Source organism: Triticum aestivum, chromosome 1D, assembly GCF_018294505.1.
Source record: "Triticum aestivum cultivar Chinese Spring chromosome 1D, IWGSC CS RefSeq v2.1, whole genome shotgun sequence".
In the NCBI taxonomy this organism is placed as follows: Eukaryota; Viridiplantae; Streptophyta; class Magnoliopsida; order Poales; family Poaceae; genus Triticum; species Triticum aestivum.
In genome coordinates, this window is record NC_057796.1 from 389,349,323 (window position 1) to 389,356,612 (window position 7,290).

The following is a 7,290-nucleotide window of genomic DNA, read 5'->3' on the forward strand; positions in this document are numbered from 1 at the left end:
GCTACTGCATAGCGATGCCGTGGTATGTCGTGTACAAGGGTAAGGTTCCCGGAGTCTACGACGACTGGGAGGAATGTCGGAGACAGGTTCACCGATTCAGCGGTAACAGTTACAAAGGGTACGCCACTAGGGCCGAGGCCGAATCTAGATACGCCTGCTATCTAGCGGGAGAGGGGAGGGAGCGTTGGAGGAACCGGATGAAGACGAGTTTCATCGTGATGATGCTCATCGTGATGACCGCAGCTCTCTTCTATGTGATGGTAGTTTAGATGATCGATATCGACTTGTAATGTGAAGACAAACTCGCGGTCTCGAGACTTGTAATATAATGTTCTATCTTTGTTCGGTCTTTTCAATTCGGAGACTAATATGATGAATTGTATTCGGAGACTAAAATGATGAATTGTATTCAGAGACTAATCTTCTATTGTATTCGATGAATCTGTTGTTGATGTGTGCTGTCTATATTTTGTCCAATTATACATTTTGTAACCTGTGCAAAAAACAGAAAATTAAAAAAAAACTAATATTCATACTAACGGCGCATCACATCATAGTGCGCCATTAGTATGCCAAAGGATACTAATGGCGCATCACTAAACAGTGCGCCATTAGTATGCCGAAGTTACTAATGGTGCATCCTGTTGTTGTGCGCCATTAGTATGCCAAAGCACCTGGGTATACATGGCCCCCTGGGAGGCATACTAATGGCGCACTGTTGTATATACTAATGGCGCATCTGGGGTGCGCCATTAGTATACCAGATACTAATGGCGCACCAGTGGTGCGCCATTAGTAAAATATGCTAATGGCGTGCTACTAATGGCGCACCACTAATGCGCCATTAATGGCCAAATTAGGTGCGCCATTAATAGGCCTTTTCCTAGTAGTGAAATTATCCTTAGTGGAATAAGGATATGTTTCTCGATTATGGAAGTGACAAAAAGGTTCGTCGTAAAGGGTTACGTCGATGCAAGTTTTGACACTAATCTAGATGACTCTAAGTCTCAGTCTAGATACATATTGAAGTGGGAGCAATTAGCTAGAGTAGCTCCGTGCAGAGCATTGTAGACATAGAAATTTGCAAAATACTTACGGATCTGAATGTCACAGACCCGTTGACTAAAATTATCTCACAATCAAAACATGATCACACCTTAGTACTCTTTGGGTGTTAATCACATAGAGATGTGAACTAGATTATTGACTCTAGTAAACCCTTTGGGTGTTGGTCACATGACAATGTGAACTATGGGTGTTAATCATATGGTGATGTGAATTATTGATGTTAAATCACATGGTGATGTGAACTAGATTATTGACTCTAGTGCAAGTGGGAGACTGAAGGAAATATGCCCTAGAGGCAATAATAAAGTTATTATTTATTTCCTTATATCATGATAAATGTTTATTATTCATGCTAGAATTGTATTAACCGGAAACATAATACATGTGTGAATACAAAGACAAACAGAGTGTCACTAGTATGCCTCTACTTGACTAGCTCGTTGATCAAAGATGGTTAAGTTTCCTAGCCATTGACATGGGTTGTCATTTGATTAACGAGATTACATCATTAGGAGAATGATGTGATTTACTTGACCCATTCCGTTAGCTTAGCACTCGATCGTTTAGTATGTTGCTATTGCTTTCTTCATGACTTATACATGTTCCTATGACTATGAGATTATGCAACTCCCGTTTACCAGAGGAACACTTTGTGTGCTACCAAATGTCACAACGTAACTGGGTGATTATAAAGGTGCTCTACAGGTGCTTCCAAAGGTACTTGTTGGGTTGGCGTATTTCGAGATTTGGACTTGTCACTCCGATTGTCGGAGAGGTATCTCTGGGCCCACTCAGTAATGCACCTCACTATAAGCCTTGCAAGCATTGTAACTAATGAGTTAGTTGCGGCATGATGTATTACGGAACGAGTAAAGAGACTTGCCGGTAACGAGATTGAACTAGGTATTGAGATACCGACGATCAAATCTCGGGCAAGTAACATACCGATGACAAAGGGAACAACGTATGTTGTTATGCGGTCTGACCGATAAAGATCTTCGTAGAATATGTGGGAGCCAATATGAGCATCCAGGTTTCGCTATTGGTTATTGACCGGAGAGGTGTCTCGGTCATGTCTACATAGTTCTCGAACCCGTAGGGTCCGCACGCTTAACGTTACGATGATGGTTATATTATGAGTTTATGTGTTTTGATGTACCGAAGGAGTTCGGAGTCCCGGATGAGATCGGGGACATTACAAGGAGTCACGAAATGGCCGAGACGTAAAGATCGATATATTGGACGACTATATTCGGACTTCGGAAAGGTTCCAAGTGATTCGGGTATTTTTCGGAGTACCGGAGAGTTACGGGAATTCGTATTGGCCCTTAATGGGCCATACGGGAAAGGAGAGAAAGGCCCCAAAGGGTGGCCGCACCCCTCCCCATGGACTAGTCCGAATTGGACTAGGGAGGGGGGCGCCCCCTTCCTTCTTTCTCCTTCTCCCTTCCCTTCTCCTATTCCAACAAGGAAAGGAGGAGTCCTACTCCCGGTGGGAGTAGGACTCCCCCCTTGGCGCGCCCTCCTCCTTGGTCGGCCGCCTCCCCCCTTGCTCCTTTATATACGGGGGCAGGGGGCACCCCATGGACACAACAATTGATCTATTGATCTCTTAGCCGTGTGTGGTGCCCCCCTCCACCATATTACACCTCGATAATATCGTAGCAGTGCTTAGGCGAAGCCCTGCGTCGGTAGAACATCATCATCGTCACCACACCGTCGTGCTGACGAAACTCTCCCTCAACACTCGGCTGGATCGGAGTTCGAGGGACGTCATCGAGCTGAACGTGTGCTGAACTCGGAGGTGCCGTACGTTCGGTACTTGATCGGTCGGATCGTGAAGACGTACGACTACATCAACCGCGTTGTGTTAACGCTTCCGCTATCGGTCTACGAGGGTACGTGGACAACACTCTCCCCTCTCGTTGCTATGCATCACCATGATCTTGCGTGTTCATAGGAAATTTTTTGAAATTACTACGTTCCCCAACACGGTTGCCTCGGGACTTCGGTATCGCTGAGAGAGCTCTACCTCATCGAGTGTTCAGCACACAGGCCATATTTCTTCTATTACTCACTTTGCATAAATTATTAATTATGCAACAAATTTTTTTTAATTTATTATTATTCCTATTATCTCCGGCTTGCACTATTTTCTGTGCACAGGTAAAGGACCCGGGTCGGGCAGCGCTGTCACCTCGGCGTACAGACGTACCACGTCACCTCTGCTGGACCGAGGGCTTCGTCATCACTTCATTAACCCATGTCGGGGACTTCGGCGTCACACTGCCGGCCTGCATTGGTCGTGCTATGTCGCCACTTCGGAGTGTCGAGCTCTTCGCTCCGCTACCTCGGGACCGGCTTGGAGGCTGGGACCTTGTCCCGCCGTAAGCTCGGGCCGTGCATCGACACCGAGCACATTAACCAGCTAAGTCGCTTTTATGCTCAGAATTTTCAATTTTAAATTTTGTTCGGTTCGACCAAAGCATTATACTTTTTTGGCAAAAAGTTGTATGTGAAAAACTTCCTTGTCAAAACTTTCTTTGTGACACACAAATTCAAATACCCCGTTTACTTGGGGGCTTCCTTTATGAAGCCTTTCCTCTTGCATATGATTATACTTGTATGACTTAGTTCCTTGTTCGTGTATTACACCACAATATGCACCATGTTGACTTAAGTGTTCCGCAAGCTGGGTTGCCTTGCTCCTGCGTTGTAACGCCCATGATGCGGCTATATCTCCCACGTGTCGAGGCACGAGTTGGAGGCATAACCGCATGGTGGTTTTGTCGCAAGAAGGGTCATCTTCACACAATCCCATGTAATGAACAAGAATGGGATAAAGAGTTAGCTTACAGTCGCCACTTCACACAATACATAAATTAAACATACATCATTCAGAGTACAATCAAGGCCCGAGTACGGAACCGAAATAAAAGAAGACAACCCCAAATGCTAGATCCCTGATCGTCCCAACTGGGCTCCACTACTGATCATCAGGAAACAAAACATAGTAACGACCAAGTTCCTCGTCAAACTCCCACTTGAGCTCGGTTGCGTCACCTGCACTGGTATCGTCGGCACCTGCAACTGTTTTGGTAGAATCTGTGAGTCACGAGGACTCAGCAATCTCACACCCACGAGATCAAGACTATTTAAGCTTATAGGAAGGATGGGGTAATGAGGTGGAGCTGCAGCAAGCACTAAGCATATATGGTGGCTAACATACGCAAATAAGGGCGAGAAGAGGAGCAACGCAACGATCGCGAAGCTAGAAGTGATCAAGAAGTGATCCTGAAACTGCTTACGTTCATACATAACCCAAACCGTGTTCACTTCCCGGGCTCCGCCGAAAAGAGACCATCACGGCTACACACGCGGTTGATGTATTTTAATTAAGTCAAGTGTCAAGTTCTCTACAGCCGGACATTAACAAATTCCCATCTGCCACATAACCGTGGGCATGGCTTTCGAAAGATAATACCCTGTAGGGGTGTCCCAACTTAGCCCATCACAAGCTCTCACGGTCAATGAAGGATATTCCTTCTCCCAGGAAGACCCGATTAGACTCGGAATCCCAGTTACAAGACATTTCGACAATGGTAAAACAAGACCAGCAAAGCCGCCCGAATGTGCCGACAAATCCCGATAGGAGCTGCACATATCTCATTCTCAAGGCACACCGGATGAGCCAGACGTCGGGTTGGCATAGACCCTGGTTGCCCAGGGGGCGCCGGACATCGCTCGGTTTGGACCAGCACTCGAAGGAGCACTGGCCCGGGGGTTTAAATAAAGATGACCCTCGGGCTCGCGAAAACCCAAGGGAAAAAGGCTTAGGTAGGCAAATGTAAAACCAAGGTTGGGCCTTGCTGGAGGAGTTTTATTCAAGGCGAACTGTCAAGGGGGTCCCATAAATCACCCAACCGCGTAAGGAACGCAAAATCAAGGAACATAACACCGGTATGATGGAAACTAGGGCGGCAAGAGTGGAACAAAACACCAGGCATAAGGCCGAGCCTTCCACCCTTTACCAAATATATAGATGCATTAATTAAAAAAGAGATATTGTGATAAGCCAAAATATCCATGTTCCAACATGGAACCAACTTCAACTTCACCTGCAACTAGCAACGCTATAAGAAGGGCTGAGCAAAAGCGGATAAACTTAGCCAAACAACGATTTGCTAGGAAAGGATGGTTAGAGGCTTGACATGGCAACATGGGAGGCATGAAATAGCAAGTGCTAGGTAGCGCAGCATAGCAATAGAGCGAACAACTAGCAAGCAAAGATAGAAGTGATTTCGAGGGTATGGTCATCTTGCCTGCAAGGTTCTCAGAGTTGTCGAAAGCTTGATCCTCGTAAGCGTTCTCAACAGGTTCCTCGTAAGCGTTCTCGTCTCTCGGCTCTACCCAAAGCAAGCACACAAGCAAACGACCAACAATCAATCACGGGAAAAGCACAAGCAACATGATGCAATACATGGCATGATATGCGAGATGTGATATGCAATGCATATGCGTGCTCCGGAAGGGAAAAGATGAACAAGGCATCAACTTGGCAAACCAAGTATGCCGCTAGAAAGATGAGATGATTTCGGTTGAAATCGATATAAGGATCACCGGAATCGGATGCACGGTTTGCAAATGACAAGCAAAACAAGGATGGCACAATTCTGCGATTAACAGCACGATCCCACTTAGTATGCAACAAGAAACTAAGCTATTGCACTCCAACATAACAACAAAGCATATGACAGTGATGTACTCAAGATGCTTGACAAAACATGAACACTGAGCTATGGCTAAATCGCAACAGAGCAGGTTAAAACAAGCATGGCAAAAGTGCAAAAGATATCAGCTTCACAGACTTGATGAAAATACTAACATGCCAGAAATAACATCAGGAAGCCATGTTTAGAGCAAGCAAACAGTATGATACAGGAACATATCGTAGCAAATCAAGGCATGGTATGAATGTAGTAAATGCATAGAACAAAAGTCCCTTACATGTAAACAGTCTGCCATATAAACATAGCAAGTTTTATTACCAGATTCAGACTTAGTAGAAAAAAGAGCATGGCATTAACAAAATTATGAAGGCATCTTTGCGACCTCGATTCACTCATCACAAGGCGTTGCAAGACAAGATAAGTATACAATCATCAAGAAGACATGTTCATGAAACTAACCATGTCAAGAACAAGCTCATATCATGCAAGGATCAACTACAACAACCTTGGCAAAATTGATTAACATGTAAACAGTCTGCCAGGAACATTTTATAGCAAAAGTAGAGTAAGATTGAGTCATTCTAGGGCACTCCATAATTTCAAACAGGGGCATGGATGGATAGAGCACATCTATATGTCCAAAACATCCTTACTGAACATACTCAAAAGAAGCATGGATCTCACTGTAGCAACATGGATACATGGCATCAAAATAACAGCAGGAAATGGACTTAGCAAAATCCTAAGTCCCTGAAAACAGCAACATCACGAAGCCTAGTTTGCATGCTTGTGCTAGTCACCACATAGATCACAAAAATACATGGAAAGCACCTCTGTAAAGATGGCATGACCTAGATCAAAACACATGTAGAGCTCATGCTCATAAGATGCACACATCAAAAGCAACAAAAATGACAAAACATCATAATCTGATAAGTAACAGCAGTAAACATTTTATAGCACTCTTGCATCAATTAAAATGGCATCAAGATGAACTGAAACAAGCATGGCACAATGGAAGAAAATGAATAGAATCTCATGATGAACATTTTGACATATTATATGCACAAATCGGAGCACCGAGCATGGAGATATGATGTGATGAACAGGGCAACATAATGTGAGAATTTCGGGACTTAGAGAAAAATGAGGGGGGAAGTCAACCTCAGATCTAGGGTTCGACTTTGGCATGGATGTCGAGGCGGTGGCGGATCTCGCCGGAGAACGACGGGGACGGCGGCCGGAGCTGAGGAGGGTGGTCGCCGGGGTCGTGGTCGCCGGATCCGGAGGGAGCTCGCCGGGGTGAGGAGAAGGACGGGGCCAGCGCCGGAGCTTGCGTGGTCCGGGAAGGCGCGGGCGGCGAGGACCCGCCGGATCTGGGCGACGGCCGGAGAAGTGGGCGTCGGCGAGATGGGCGTCGGCGGCCGACGAAGCGGCGAAGAGGACAGGCGGCGGAGGCGCTCGGCGCGCTCGGGCGCGGTCGCCCGCGGGC